The 14,470-nt window shown below is 43.0% G+C and overlaps 1 protein-coding gene across 7 annotated transcripts in view; it reads right to left on the bottom strand.

Moving 5' to 3' along the window:
* shank1 (SH3 and multiple ankyrin repeat domains 1) overlaps positions 1–10,502 on the bottom strand; it is a 131,603-nt gene extending 121,101 nt beyond the window's left edge. For 2 of the 7 annotated variants that reach the window (XR_009999731.1, XR_009999730.1), the window contains exon 1: positions 10,146–10,502. The gene's annotated coding sequence lies outside the window, so the exon portion shown is untranslated. Of the gene's footprint in view, positions 1–9,928; positions 10,051–10,145 lie in introns of those variants that run through there. The other 5 variants (XM_062957582.1, XM_008113576.3, XM_008113575.3 and 2 more) reach the window with 3 other exon arrangements.
* Between the last annotated feature and the right edge of the window lie 3,968 nt (positions 10,503–14,470).

The raw sequence follows: 14,470 nt of genomic DNA, 5'->3' as shown, positions 1-14,470 counted from the left end.
TTGGAAGGCCCTCACCAGGGATACTAGGCAAGCACCTACACTGATATCCTTCCGAAAGGAGCTAGAAACTTAGCTGTTCAAACAGGTCTTCAACAATGGTGATATATAAGAACTTTGCACTAACTTTTAAATGGATTTCATGGCGCATTCTGATTAATGCAAAGGGTTGGACTTTAACAGTGGTTTAAATTGTTTTTATTCTCTAATTGTTTATCGTTTTATTATAGTGGCTTATGTGCTGATCTGTCTTGTGCTAATTTTGATTGTGTAATTGGTTATGTTATTAATTAGATTGTTTATTTATTATGTTTATGTCTGTAAGCCTTTCTGAGTCCCTTGTTGGGAGATGGGGTGGGGTACGAATAAGTTTTATTTTTATTATTATTTTTATTATTATTTATCATTTGACCAATACATGCGTGGGAAGGAGGAGGGATACATAGGGAGAACCAAAAGACTGGGGGAGAGGTCCCAATCTGGGAGAATGGTGGCATACTAATTATTAATTTAATTATTTATTAGAGCCTTGAGAAAATGTTTTTGTGAGTTGTAGCTCAATCTTACAGATTTTGGAAGTTGTAGCTCAGTTTTTAGCTCTGTGCTTAGTCTTCAACTCGCAACCTTTACAATTATCACCTGCAACTGCCCTAAATTGTTGTTAAACTGTTTCTTCTCCCAAATGCTGGAGACAGCTAGGCTGGATCCACACTGCCAAATAATGCAGTTATACAACAACAACATTTATTACGGTCTGTAGACCCATCACTTGAAACCATGTAGATGTATCTTGTACAATGAACTGGGAGATGGGATGGGAGAATTCAAAATAATGCAGTTCGAACTGCTTTATATGATCAGTGTAGACCCATATAACGTAGTTTGAACTTCACTGAACTGCATTATATGGGTCTACAGTAGGAATGGGCAAACCTTGGCCCTCCATGTGTTTTGGACTTCAACTTCCACAATTTCTAACAGTCAGTAGTTTGTTAGAATTGTGGCAGTTGAAGTCCAAAACACCTGAAGGGCCAAAGTTTGCCCATGCCTGGTCTACAGTGACCATATAATGCAGTTCAAACTGCATTATTTGGCAATGTAGATCCAGCCCTAGAGAGCATCAGAAGAGTTGGGAATCTTCTCCTACATGTCAGTTCTCTCTTAAAAATGCAAACATATGCATACACATGTGGACACATTCTCTCTCACACACACTCTCTCTCTCCTGTATTTCTAATACTACTGTAAACATGGGTATAAGAACACGTCATTTCCAGAGATGTCATTTCTACCCATTTTGGCACTTCACATGCTTTCTAGCACCAGAAACGCATGATGAAAATATTGCCTGACTCCTAGGACTCAAAATAATAACACATTAACAGCCCTCGCGAATAATGAACCCTGTCTTCCACTCATTTAATAAATGACAATATTCATCCTTTAAGATATGCAGGCTTCCCATGTGTAACGAACCTCACTTCCCTGCCAATTCCAGTGTGTGTGTTTTACTTGGGAAGAAATCCCTGGGAATACATTTATTACTTGGGAATAAATCCCATTTCCCCTTCATGTTAAAACACTTTCCCACAAGCAATGAAGCATGCCTTCGGTACTACTGCGGCTCTGTAAAAGCTGCTTTCCCCGTGGGTGGGACTAGCCCAACCATTAGGTAGTGAGCCAGCTTGTCAAGTGGCAGCTTCTGGTGCCATGAAAGGGGAGCAAATTGTTTGTTATTAATTTATTACTGAATTCATACTGCCAGGAATGGGGAGAGGTATTTCGGGGAATTTTCTGCTTCTGGAGCCAAAAAACCTGGGTTGGCTTAAGTTTGCTGTATCTTGACGTAAATGGCAACTAAGTGTGTATAGGCATGTGTGTGTGTGGAAATATTCACTAAACTGATTCATATAGGAAATCGGTCCATTCCACATTTATTGGAGCCCCCCATGTTGGTGAGATCAATTGACTCCAATGTTATCTTCAGACATACAAAATCAATCCCAGCCACTGGGGCAACTAGTATCTCCCATGTCAATACACCAACCCCTGATTTTAGTCAAAATCTGAGGTAATAAATCTATTTTTGTATAGTATTCAATAGTTTTAATAGCAGTTCATTTAAAGTGTAGAATTAAGCCTGCAACAAGTTCATTGGATACACCATCCATTATCACCCGCATGTGTAGTTATGGGCCTCTGAACGAAATGAAGGGTGCCTTTGCCCAAAGATATTCTGCCCCTCAATGAAATTTCGCTTCTAGAATTGGCGCAATCTAAAACTTCAGTTGAGCATTCAGAAATGCAGTTTAGGAATCCAAAGACAAGGGGCAGATAAAGTTACCAAGGGAACGTGAACAGAGCAAATATAGGAGTTCTAGGTGTGAGTGATTTTTAATATCTTGCTCCTTGCAATGCTTGGAATTTGAGGACTGAAGAGAAATTCAATATGGGAGGCAGAATTTTTACAAGGTGGGGCAATGTCTTACTATTGATGCCTTGTAGCTACAGTAGAGTCTCACTTATCCAACACCCACTTATCCAACGTTCTGGATTATCCAATGCATTTTTGTAGTCAATGTTTTCAATACATCATGATATTTTGGTGCTAAATTTGTAAATACAGTAATTACTACATAGCATTACTGCATATTGAACTACCTTTTCTGTCAAAGGTGTTTTATAACATGATGTTTTGGTGCTTAATTTGTAAAATCATAATGTAATTTGATGTTTAATAAGCTTTTCCTTAATGCCTCCTTATTATCCAACATAGTCGCTTATCCAACATTCTGCCGGCCCGTTTATGTTGGATAAGTGAGACTCTACTGTATATCCTTTAAGAAGTCCTCCATACAAACACACCCCAGTGTTGCCTGATCACTTCTGAATATGCACACAGGCAGAGATACCTTCTAAAACAGCCCATGAAAGCAACACAAAGCCGTCTCACTAAATACAAAAAAATAAGCACTGCTTGTGCATTATGCTTTTTGTTACAATGCCCCAGAAAAGAGAACACTGAATGACTTAATTATGTGCATAGAATGCCAAGTTGGCTATTACGTAGCCCTGCCTTTTTAACAATAATACAGGACTAATTTTAAGATGTTACACTAGAATAGAGGAAATCTGTTTGATCTCTGCTGAAAGTAATGTAGCTGAAATAATTGATGATGACGATTTACCATTATTACTACAATTACCACTACTAGTCCCATCTCTTGGATGCTTTTTATATTTTAAAATATACACCTCTAAACAAATATGTTGCAAAAATACACCTCTAGATAAATACACTGTAAATGATACATAATACAAAACAATTCACCTCCCTGAAAACAACCAATAGGAATTGTGAAAGTATTGACGATCCAGCAAGGTGTAGTAACGATTTCGGTGCTGGGCTGGCATCTTGGGAGGGTAGAGTTCAAATCCTTACTCACTGAAATATCCTGGGTTTTTTCTCATGTAAAAAGTGAATTGAGAATATACTGCAAGTTGCTTCTGGTGTGAAAGAATCAGCCGTCTATAAAGATATTGTCCAGGGGATGCCCTGATGTGTTACCATCCTGCTGGGAGGCTTCTCTCAGGTCCCCACATGGGAAGTTAGGACTGACAAACGGGAGCTCACCCCGTCTTGTGGATTCGAACCACCAATCTTCAGGTTAGCAGTTCAGCCAGCACAAGGGTTTAAACCCATTGCGCCACCGCTACCACAATATGCTGGGTGACCTTGAACAAGTCACACTCTCTTGGACACAGAGCAAGACAATGACAAAGCCCTCTTAACAAATACTCCCAAGAAAAGCCTGTGAAAGGTTCACTTTAGGATCACCATAAGTAAAGAGAATAAACTTGAAGGCACAACAGCAATAAGATGCATTATTTGACACGTATTACTAGATTCATTAGCGACCATTAGGTCTTCTACCAATAAGGACAAGGAAAAGTTACTTGTTTTGACTACGAAATCAAAGAAATAATTTTATGGCCTCTGGCTCAGATCAGTGATATCATTAGCCTCAAGTTCATTAGGAGACCTTGGCTAATTCTTTGCTAACCCAGAATCCATGATTTCTGATCTGTGAGATGGGAATAATATTGATTTGCCACCAAGGTGTGGAAAATGACTCTCAGATCTGAGGATAATTTGCATTAACTATTTTCTTCTTTATATAATGCATGGTCTAAGGTAAAGGTAAAGGTTTCCCCCTAACATTACGTCTAGTCGTGTCCAACTCTGAGGGTTGGTGCTCATCTCCATTTCTAAGCCAAAGAGCCAGCATTGTCCATAGACATCTCCAAGGTCATGTGGCTGGCATGACTGCATGGAGCACCGTTACCTTCTCGCCAGAGCGGTACCTACTGATCTACTCACATTTGCATGTTTTCGAACTACAGTACTAGGTTGGCAGAAGCTGGGGCTAACAGCAAGAGCTCACCTCACTCCACAGATTCGAACTGCCAACCTTTTAATCAGCAAGTTCAGCAGCTCAGCGGTTTAACCTACTGTGCCAAAACCATAAACACAAGGGCGTATGTAATTTTTCATTTTCCCATTGTCAAACCAAATTCCCTCTCCCCTTTTTGTATTAGGGGCAATATTGATATGAACAATTAAATTAGACAACTAAAACCGCATCTGTCAGAATGATACAAACAGGCTTTCTGCAATAAGATAAAGTGTCTGATTAGGAGAATCACATACCAAACCTTGTACATATTTCCATGTGGAAAGAAAACAAATCCAAGGTCTCACAATACTTTTAAGAAACAAGGGCAAGAAGGAATGCAAGTGAGATGCAAAAAATGCCACAAAATCAGATACTTTCACATCTCTACAGAAAAACATTTTGGATACAGGACAGTGTAAGGGAGTCTATGCATCCCTCCTTGCAAAGGACATTCGTCTGAAGGACTATAAAAGGACAGTCTTACATTTAACTGTCCTCTTTTCAGGTAGGTTTAAACAACCCAAAGAAAACATTTAATTCCTATTTGACATTCAATTCTTATTTACATACCAATTTAAATACTGGCAATTAACCTTTCACCTGAAAACCAGACCTTGTAGATGCACAGATCTTCTGTTAACAGTTTTTTCTATTTGAATTATAACAATTGTTTATGTATGCGCATCTATATGTAACATTGGGCATTTTATGCAAATCAGTATTTTAAAATCATGCATTTCACTGCCCTCTTTTTCAGTGATGCATACCTGGCAACTCTATTGGCAATGTAATCCCCAGCAAGTTTACCCAGGAGCAAGTCCAATTGAACTCAACTCAGTGTGTTTAAGAACTGCCATCTGACAGCCCATTCTGTGCATATCATCTACTAAAAAAGGTCAGTTATTCCAAATGAGGTAAGTATAGTAATGCTTGAATATGTACTACTGTAGTTCAAATTTCATGAAAATTTAGTCAGATTTATGCACCTCCATAAACTAACACCTCCCAACAAAGGATTCCCCCGGGCAAGAATCAGCCAGGCCTTGAAGCTGCAAGGCTTTTCAATGCTAATCAAGGTGATTAATTGCAACATTCATACTTGCCTCCAACAGACAAGAGTTCTTTCTCCCACCCTGGAGCTTCCACAGATATACAGTATAAACTTCCCTTGCCTAGTTTCCAATATACTTCACAACCTCTGAGGATGTCTGCAAAACGTCAGGAGAGAATGCTTCTGGAACATAACCATACAGCCCGGAAAATTCACAGCAACCCACCTCATAACTGTATGTCCTTCAGTAAGACGTGAGTGAGACTTAATTCTAAGAAAATATACAAATGGGCTATGCTTTAAACATGCCACAAATTATCATTGTTATAGAAAAACTAATCAAAATGTGGGCCCAATCAAATTGTGCAAGAAAGCAAAAAAATCTTACACCACACACGCATACACACCAAGAGAAGTGCAGAAGAAATGCACACGTCCTTCTTGTACACAATTATTTGTACAGCTGTGCCTGCTGTTTTCCACATTTGTGGGGCAGATGGGGCACTTTGGGTTTTGGTCCATGCTTTAAGGAGCTATCCAAGGGGCAATGCCGTATTCCCAAAATAGATTCAGCATGTTGGATACTTCCTTTAAAGCTTGGATGTGGATTAACGCCCATTGAATTTATACTTCAAATCCTGGCAATGCTCCAGATGAGCTGAAGGTGGCGTATATGGATCTCCTCCTTCCCAAATGTATCTTCACAACAGCCATATGAGGTAGATTAGATGATGGATGCATCTACACTGTACACTGTAGAGTGCTCTAGCTGGAGGTCAGCTGTGACCAGCAGTGCTGTGGAATTTGAAGAGGCATGAATGGAGGACGAAAGGGAGAAACGTGCCAAGAGGAAGGTGCTACAAGCCAACCCTGACCGGGACAAACTACCACCTGGAAACCAATGTCCTCACTATGGAAGAACATGTGGGTCAAGAATAGGGTTCTACAGTCACCTACATATCCACCGCTGAGATACTACACTTGGAAGTCTATCATACTCGGACAATGAGAGATCGCCTAAGTACTACACTGTAGGAATAATGCAGTTTGACACCACCTGATGATGTAAAACTACAACTCCCATGAATCCGTAGCATTGAACCACGACACTCAAAGTGGTATCAAGTTGCATTATCTCCCCAGTGTAGATACACCCTAAGAGAAAGTAACTGGCCCAAGGTCACCAGTGAATTTCATCACTAAGCATCAATTTAAATCTCGATTTCCCAATCCAGACTGGACAACATTACATATAGCACTGATTCACACATTCAGCACAACAAAGTCTTGAATTTTGTGTGGTTCATGTAAATGAAGAGACAGAAATGCATATTCAAATTGGCAAATTAAAAGAAATCCACATAAAAGCAATATTTGACTGTACCTGGAAGCTCACTGATCAATGCAGAGAGAATTTTATTGTAAAATAGCATTTAGTTCATGTTTCAAAAAAAATATATCCATCCTGGTATACTATCAGCCAAGGAGAGCATTCTTTCAGTAAAGGCCTATTGGGCTTAGTGGGGAAAATCATGCACGCGCACCTAAAGAAGACACATGGAGGCAAATTTACAACCCAGCCATGACTTTTGCCGCAGATGAGTGCCAAAGAGGCAGCGTGTCTCAAGAACCTTGGTCTGTGTGCCTGCGCATAGACGGACTGTGACAGCCGCCCCTCCCTCTATAATGTGAGGGGGACGAACACATGCAGACCTCATGACTACACCCACACGGCAGTATATGAACATACAGATTAATGCACATCCCGCAAGGTGACCAATTCAATTGTGTTAACGCTGCACAAGTATGCCATGGGAGAGAGAAATCCGAAGACATTCGGTACATCCGCCCAGATATGCATCCTATATTCCGCCTCCACTAATTCTTCCTCTCCAAAATCCAATACAGTCATCTGCCTGCTTCAAAATCCAATGCCATTTTTTTTCAAGGGACTGTGGCAATCTTTATTAAAAGATTATAAGAGGGGAGTGATAAGAAAGGATGTAGTAGAGCAAGGGAAGAAAGATGAGCAGCCATAAGGACGGAGCATCTAAAGCATGAAAGCCCCACCCACAAAGATGGAAATGGGATGCTCAGCTTCAAGTGTACTATGGTTTCTAGACCTTTTCAAGAGCTCATCCACACTCACACATTCCCACACTGGGCTTCACAACGAGAAGGACTAAAAGCATGCTTTCCTGGGATGACGGAAAACGGGCTTTGCCCCTGTGCAGCGGAATCAGTGATGCACGCCCAGGGATGCAGAGCAGCATCCTTCCACATGTGTAGTGTATGGCTGCGAGATGGATGGGTTTATTCCTTGGTTGCCTTCCAGCCAGAACCAGATAGGCTCTTAAAAGAGTTAACACCAGGGAGAAAAGCATGGTCACACAGGTGCTTATCTGTCCCTCCAATCTATGTATTCACAACTGGGAAAATTGTGCAGCCGCTGGGAAAGGCGAAGCATGCATGCTCTGGTGCAAATTTGCAGAGATGTATCCACACAAGGGATAAGCAAGAAAATGAGATTTCCAGGCACAGAAAAGATGCATGCACAGTCTCCTGCCTGCAAATTAAGCTCACGAGGAGAGGAGCTGACATAATGGTGAACATTATGGCATGCATACCCACAGGAAGAAAGAAAAAGGCAAGCACACCTCGAAACCCATGCCAACCTTTGGCTGCCTCCCTCCCATGTCCTTTCTCTCTCTTTTCTTCTGTGACCCACAGGTACCAAAATTACACACACAGAGACACACACACAGACACATACATGTATATATATGAAGCCCTTCAGCATGGCTCCACACATGTGTGCAAGGAGGCGAGTGCACGCTCCTCACCAGACCCAGTTTGCACACCTTCTTTGCACGAGGGGGAGGAAACACATGTCCGCACTGAGCCTCAGAAGCGCCTAGTCGCTTCCTTTTTTGCTTGCCTTTCCCTCATCGCATATACAAACGATCAATATAGCCATGTGTGAGTGTGTGAGAGAGAAAAATGGGGGATAGAAAGAAAGGTGAGGGGGAAAAAAAGAAGACGGGAAAGTGCTCTCTCTTCCCATTAACCGGATCACATAGAGAAACCACCACTATAGATAGAGATGTAGGTGTAGATATAGGTATGGATAATTGAGAGTGAGAGAGAGAAAGGTAAGGGAGAAAAGAAGGATGTACAGATGTAGATTCTGTGTATGAGAGAAATGTGCTCTCCTTCCCCAAACCCTGATCCCATATAGAAGCTAGCACTATAAATGGAGATATATCCATATAGATATGGATATTGTGGGCGAGAGAGAAAGGTAGGTACAGAGAAAGGTAAAGGGGGAAAGAAGGTGGGAAAGCGCTCTCTTTTCCTGGACCACGATCACATATAGAAACTACCACTATAGCTACAGATGAATGTGTGTGTGAGAGAGAAATGTGCTCTCCTTCCCCAAACCCCAACCACATATAGAAACTAACTACCACTATAGATACAGATGTAAATGTAGATAGTATACTGTGTGAGAGAGAACTGTGCTCTCCTTCCCCAAACCCCCATCACATATAGAAGCTACCACTATAGACGGAGATATATCCATATCGATATGGATATTGTGTGTGAGAAAGGAAGGTGGGGTAGAGAGAAAGGAAAGGGGGAAAAGAAGGTGTTTTCCATACCCTGAACATACATAGAAACTACCACTATAGATACAGATGTAGGTGTGGGAGAGAAATGTGCTCTCCTTCCCCAAACCCCAATTACGTATAGAAACTACCACTAAAGATACACATATAGATCCTGTATGAGAGAGAAATGTGGTCCCCTGAACCCCGATCACATATAGAATCTACTATACAGATGTAGATGTAGAACCTGTGTGAGAGAGAAATGTGCTCTCCTTCCCCAAACCCTGATCACATAGAGAAACTACCCATCATATAATTTTGATGATGTATAGTATAGGCACAGTGCGAGAGAGAAAGGTGGGGTAGAGAGAAAGGTAAGGGAGAAAAGAAGGTGGGAAAGTGCTCTCTTTTTCCATATAGGGATCAAATATAGAAACTACCACTATAGACACAGATGTAGGTGTAGATCCTGTGTGAGAGAAATGTGCTCTCTTTCTTCGAAACCGATCACATATAGAAACTACCCTTGTAGATATAATAGTGATGTAGAGGCATAGTATAGACACTGTGGAAGAGAGAAAGGTGGGAAGGAGAGCACTTTCAATCACAAACCAATAAATAGATGTGGGATCAACTGATATCTGTATTGAGATCTATATAGAGATGGGTGTGAGAGAGAAATGAGTAGGGGGGGGCAAGGTTAGGAAAGGAAGACAGTGGGAAAGTCCTGACCCTTCAGCCCCTTCCTTCCTTCCCTCCCTTCTACGTTAAATCCCCCTCATCCCGAGTGGGGAGCCCCACGCAGCCCTTACCGGGGTCCCCTGCGGAGGGGGGCGTGGCAGGGTCCAGCGAGGTCCCCTCCCGCGGCCATGCTGCTGCCTCCTCTCTTGCTGCTTCCTCCCCCACCCAAAACACGCGTGGCGGCTGTGGCAGCGGCGGCAGCCCCTTCGCCTGGCTGTGGGAACCCCCTCTTCCTCTCCACGCCCGCCCCCCTTTCCCCTCTCCCTCTCCGCCCCCTCCCCTTTGTACCTGCCACGGGTGGGAGCCGCTCAGCGCCTCGTCCTCTTCGGGGGGGACCCTCCGGACGCGGCCCCCCCCTCCCACCTCGGCCCTCCTCCTCCTCTTCTTCTTCTTCCACGCCTTGCAGTGGGCGGGGAGGGGGGGCGAGGTCCTCCAGCGGTTTCCTCGGTGGGGAAAGGGAGGAGCGGAGGGCGATGTAGTGTGGAAAGGCAGAAGGAAGACCGGAGAGAGGGAGGGACGGAAGGAAGGAAGGAAGCAAGGGATGGGTGGATGGATGGATGGATGGATGGAGAAGAGGGGGAGTCTCCGTCTCCCAAGGATGCGCTCCTCCCAGCCTCTCCCTCCCTTGCTCGGCTCCCTCGCGAGTCTCACCCCCCACAACGATGCACAAGCTCCTCCCACCTTCCTCCCCCCTCCTCTCCCTTTCCCCCTCCCCGCCCCCACTCCTGCTCTTTTTTCCTGCTGCTGTTCAGGAATGCATGCCTCCCCCCCCCCACTCCCATTCATAGCATCACGTGGGTGGTGGAAAGGGGGAGGAAAAGCGATCCAACATCCACACATATATATACACACACCGCAAGTATCCACGCATTCTCCCTCATTCTCTTCCCCGCTATGCCATCCCACTCGCGTCCTCCTCTCACCTCACGCAGGTTCCACTCCTCGCCCTCCCAGAATGTGGCAGCCAAGGGGGGCTTGTCCTTTGCTCCATTTTTGAACCACAAAGACTGCCTTGAGTGGACACCCTCTTGCCTTGGCAGGACATCCCTCCCCAGCCCATCCCACTCCCTTCTGAGCAACCCTAGTAACAGCACCAAAAAAAAAAAAAAGCCCAGAAACATTAATAAGGTATGCAGATGATACCACTCTGATGGCTGAAAGTGAGGAGGAGCTCACCAAGGTGAAAGAAGAAAGTGCAAAAGCCGGGCTGCACTTAAACATCAAGAAAACCAAGATCATGGCAACCAGACCGATTGACAACTGGCAAATAGAGGGAGAAAACGTGGAGGCAGTGACAGACTTTATATTTTTAGGTGGGAAGATCACTGCAGATGCAGACTGCAGCCAGGAAATCAGAAGATGTCTACTTCTTGGGAGGAGAGCAATGGACAACCTCAATAAAATACTGAAAAGCAGAGACATCACACTGGCAACGAAGGGCTGCATAGTCAAAGCAATTGTATTCCCCATAGTAACCTATGGCTACGAGAGCTGGATCATGAGGAAAGCTGAGCGAAGGAAGAGAGATGCTTTTGAACTTTGGTGCTGGAGGAAAATCCTGAGAGTGCCTTGGACAGCAAGAAGATCCAACCAGTCCATCCTCTAGGAAATAAAGCCCGACTGCTCACTGGAGGGAAGGATACTAGAGGCAAAGCTGAAGTATTTTGGCCACATCATGAGGAGACAGGAAAGCTTGGAGAAGATCATGACGCTGGGGAAAATGGAAGGAAAAAGGAAGAGAGGCCGACCAAGGGCGAGATGGATGGACGGTATCCTTGAAGTGACTGGCTTGACCTTGAAGGAGCTGGGGGCAGCACCAGCCGACAGGGAGCTCTGGCGTGGACTGGTCCATGAGGTCACGAAGAGTCGGAAACGACTGAACGAGTAAAGAAGAAGAAGATATAGTTCAGATTTGTGGATGACACCTCTAAGATCATCTGGGGAGGCCCTCCCCTCGCTCCCACTGCCATCACAAGCAGGATTGGTGGGGACGAGGGAGAGGGCCTTCTCGGTGGTGGCTCCCCAGCTCTGGAATGCCTTTCCCAGAGAGATCAGACAAGCCCCTACTTTAGCCTCATTTTGTAAACTAGTGGTTTCAGCAGATCTTTGAGTACAGCATCCTTAGGCCAGCTATGCTCTTCACTAGCACTTTACCCACCTCTCTACCCTCTCTCCCTAATCCTGTGTCCCCTATGTATTGTAGCATCTGACACATCTAGCACTTTATAGCTGGCCACTTCAATGCTGAATCCTGGTCACTATGTCAGGGTTTTGATTGAGTTTTGTCATTGGTTTTAAACCTTGCTATATGACTATATGTCTTATGTATCTATGTTTTTACATTGTATTGTGTTTTAATTGCTGTATGGTTTTAACTTGTTGCATGTTTCCTGTTGTATTGGAAACCGCTCTGAGTCCCTTGAGGCAATAGAGCGGTATATAAATAAAGTTTTTATTATTATATTATTATTATTCACCATTTGGAGCCATGGAGGAGGAGAACAAGTTCTTGGACCACCTCAACAGCATCCACCCAAACATCCAATTTACTACCATGCAAAAAGAAAACAAAGGAAAACTGCAATTTCTAGATAATAATAATAATAATAATAATAATAATAATAATAATAATAATAATAATAATTTTCTTTTTATACCCCGCCACCATCTCCCCGAAGGAACTCAGGGCGGCTTACACGGGGCCAAGCCCAAGCATAACAGACATAATAAGACACATTAAATAAAACAAGTCAATAAAAATATATTAGTAACAAATCAATAAAACATGGATTGGATAAAAACATAAAAACGCATTAAAATAACTAAGCCGCTCCATGCAGTCATGCCGGCCACATGACCTTGGAGGTGTCTATGGACAATGCCGGCTCTTCAGCTTAGAAATGGAGATGAGCACCAACCCCCAGAGTCGGTCACGACTGGACTTAACGTCAGGGGAAACCTTTACCTTAAAGTGCATATATGAAGAAAGGACAAGAAAGGCGCCTGAGAATGTTAAATAGGTAAGGGACAAAAATGGGATAAGCTTGGGAACTATTCCGACTGAAATAATAGAATAAAGTGTAACAGATATATACCAACCAAGACAAGCCTTATAAGGTGAAAGTTATTCATCAAAGGCTGTCCTATCATTTGCAAACCCAATCAACAATTGGGCGACACAGTTTGCAGAAAACCTACATCCATGGATAGATGCCTGCTTAAAACTCCAGCCATCACCCTGGCAGATCATCCAAAAAGAATCTGCAAACCCCACCTCCTCCAATAGAAACTGAACCACCTAAACTGGGCTCTACAGCAGTGGTTCTCAACCTTCCTAATGCCACAGCCCCTTAATACAGTTCCTCATGTTGTGGTGACCCCCAACCATAACATTATTTTTGTTGCTACTTCCTAACTCTAATTTTGCTACTGCTATGAATCATAATGTAAATATCTGATATGCAGGATGTATTTTCATTCACTGGGCCAAATTTGGCACAAACGCCCGATACACCCAAATTTGAATACTAGTGGGATTGATAGTTAACTTAGAATCAAATATCATTCTGAACTCCACCAATGATGGAATTTAACCAAAACTTGGCACATAGAACTATCATGACCAACAGAAAATACTAGAAGGGTTTGGTGGGTATTGACCTTGAGTTTTGGAGTTCTAGTTCACCTACATCCAGAAAGCACTGTGGACTCAAACAATGATGGATCTGGTCCAAACTTGGCATTAATACTCACTATGCCCAAATGTGAACACTGGTGGAGTCCATAAGCAAAACTTCAGCAAGAATATAAAAACAAGAACATAGAAAGCTTCCAGGATACTTGAATTCAAAACCAAGGCTTGACCTGAAACAAGAATGAGAGAACTCAGGCCTAGCTTCTCCCTTGAACACTACATTGCCTGAACTAACTTTTAGGTAAACAACTTACTAATTAATAGACACCCATTAAGTCATTTCTTTTCCCATGAATTCTCTCCTCAACTTTCCCACGCAAGCGCTTTGACTGGAGCTGCCTATTTTCTGCTCTAATCTGTAAATCTGTTGACCTCCATAGCTCCCAGTGTTTTTCCCTGGGAGCCTTCCATATCACTTAACTCTTTGCCTCGCTCCTTATCTAATGTTGCAGTTTCTGGCTCCATTGAACATATGGTCACACTTTTCAAGGCAGCACTCTTGCCCTGAGATTTTTTTCTCATTGCCTGTGGCCTAGAGAAGAAAGTGCAGATACTGAGAATATGAGAACCCTACTGAAAAGATATCCCCAACTCCTACTATAGAGTTTCATGCAAGTCAGTGTAGTAAAGTAATCCAGTGGTTGGACTGTCTTGATGTATGCAAGTCCTAAATCCCACAGATCCATGAAAGTTGGTGGGTGCCTTTGGGTCATCCACTTACACTCAGTCTTGTGTATTTCACAGTGTTGTGAGGATACAATGGGGTGAAAAGAAACATATAAGTCCTTTCGAGATCAGATAGAAGAGAGGATGAGTTATAATGTAACAGATCAGTCAATCAATCAATCAATCTATAACTACATTTGAGGGATCTGTGGGAATAATGTTTAGCCATAATGCTCAAAAACAACACTCCAAA

Source organism: Anolis carolinensis, chromosome 6 (assembly GCF_035594765.1).
Source record: "Anolis carolinensis isolate JA03-04 chromosome 6, rAnoCar3.1.pri, whole genome shotgun sequence".
In the NCBI taxonomy this organism is placed as follows: domain Eukaryota; kingdom Metazoa; phylum Chordata; class Lepidosauria; order Squamata; family Dactyloidae; genus Anolis; species Anolis carolinensis.
This window is presented reverse-complemented; position numbering and strand designations above follow the sequence as displayed.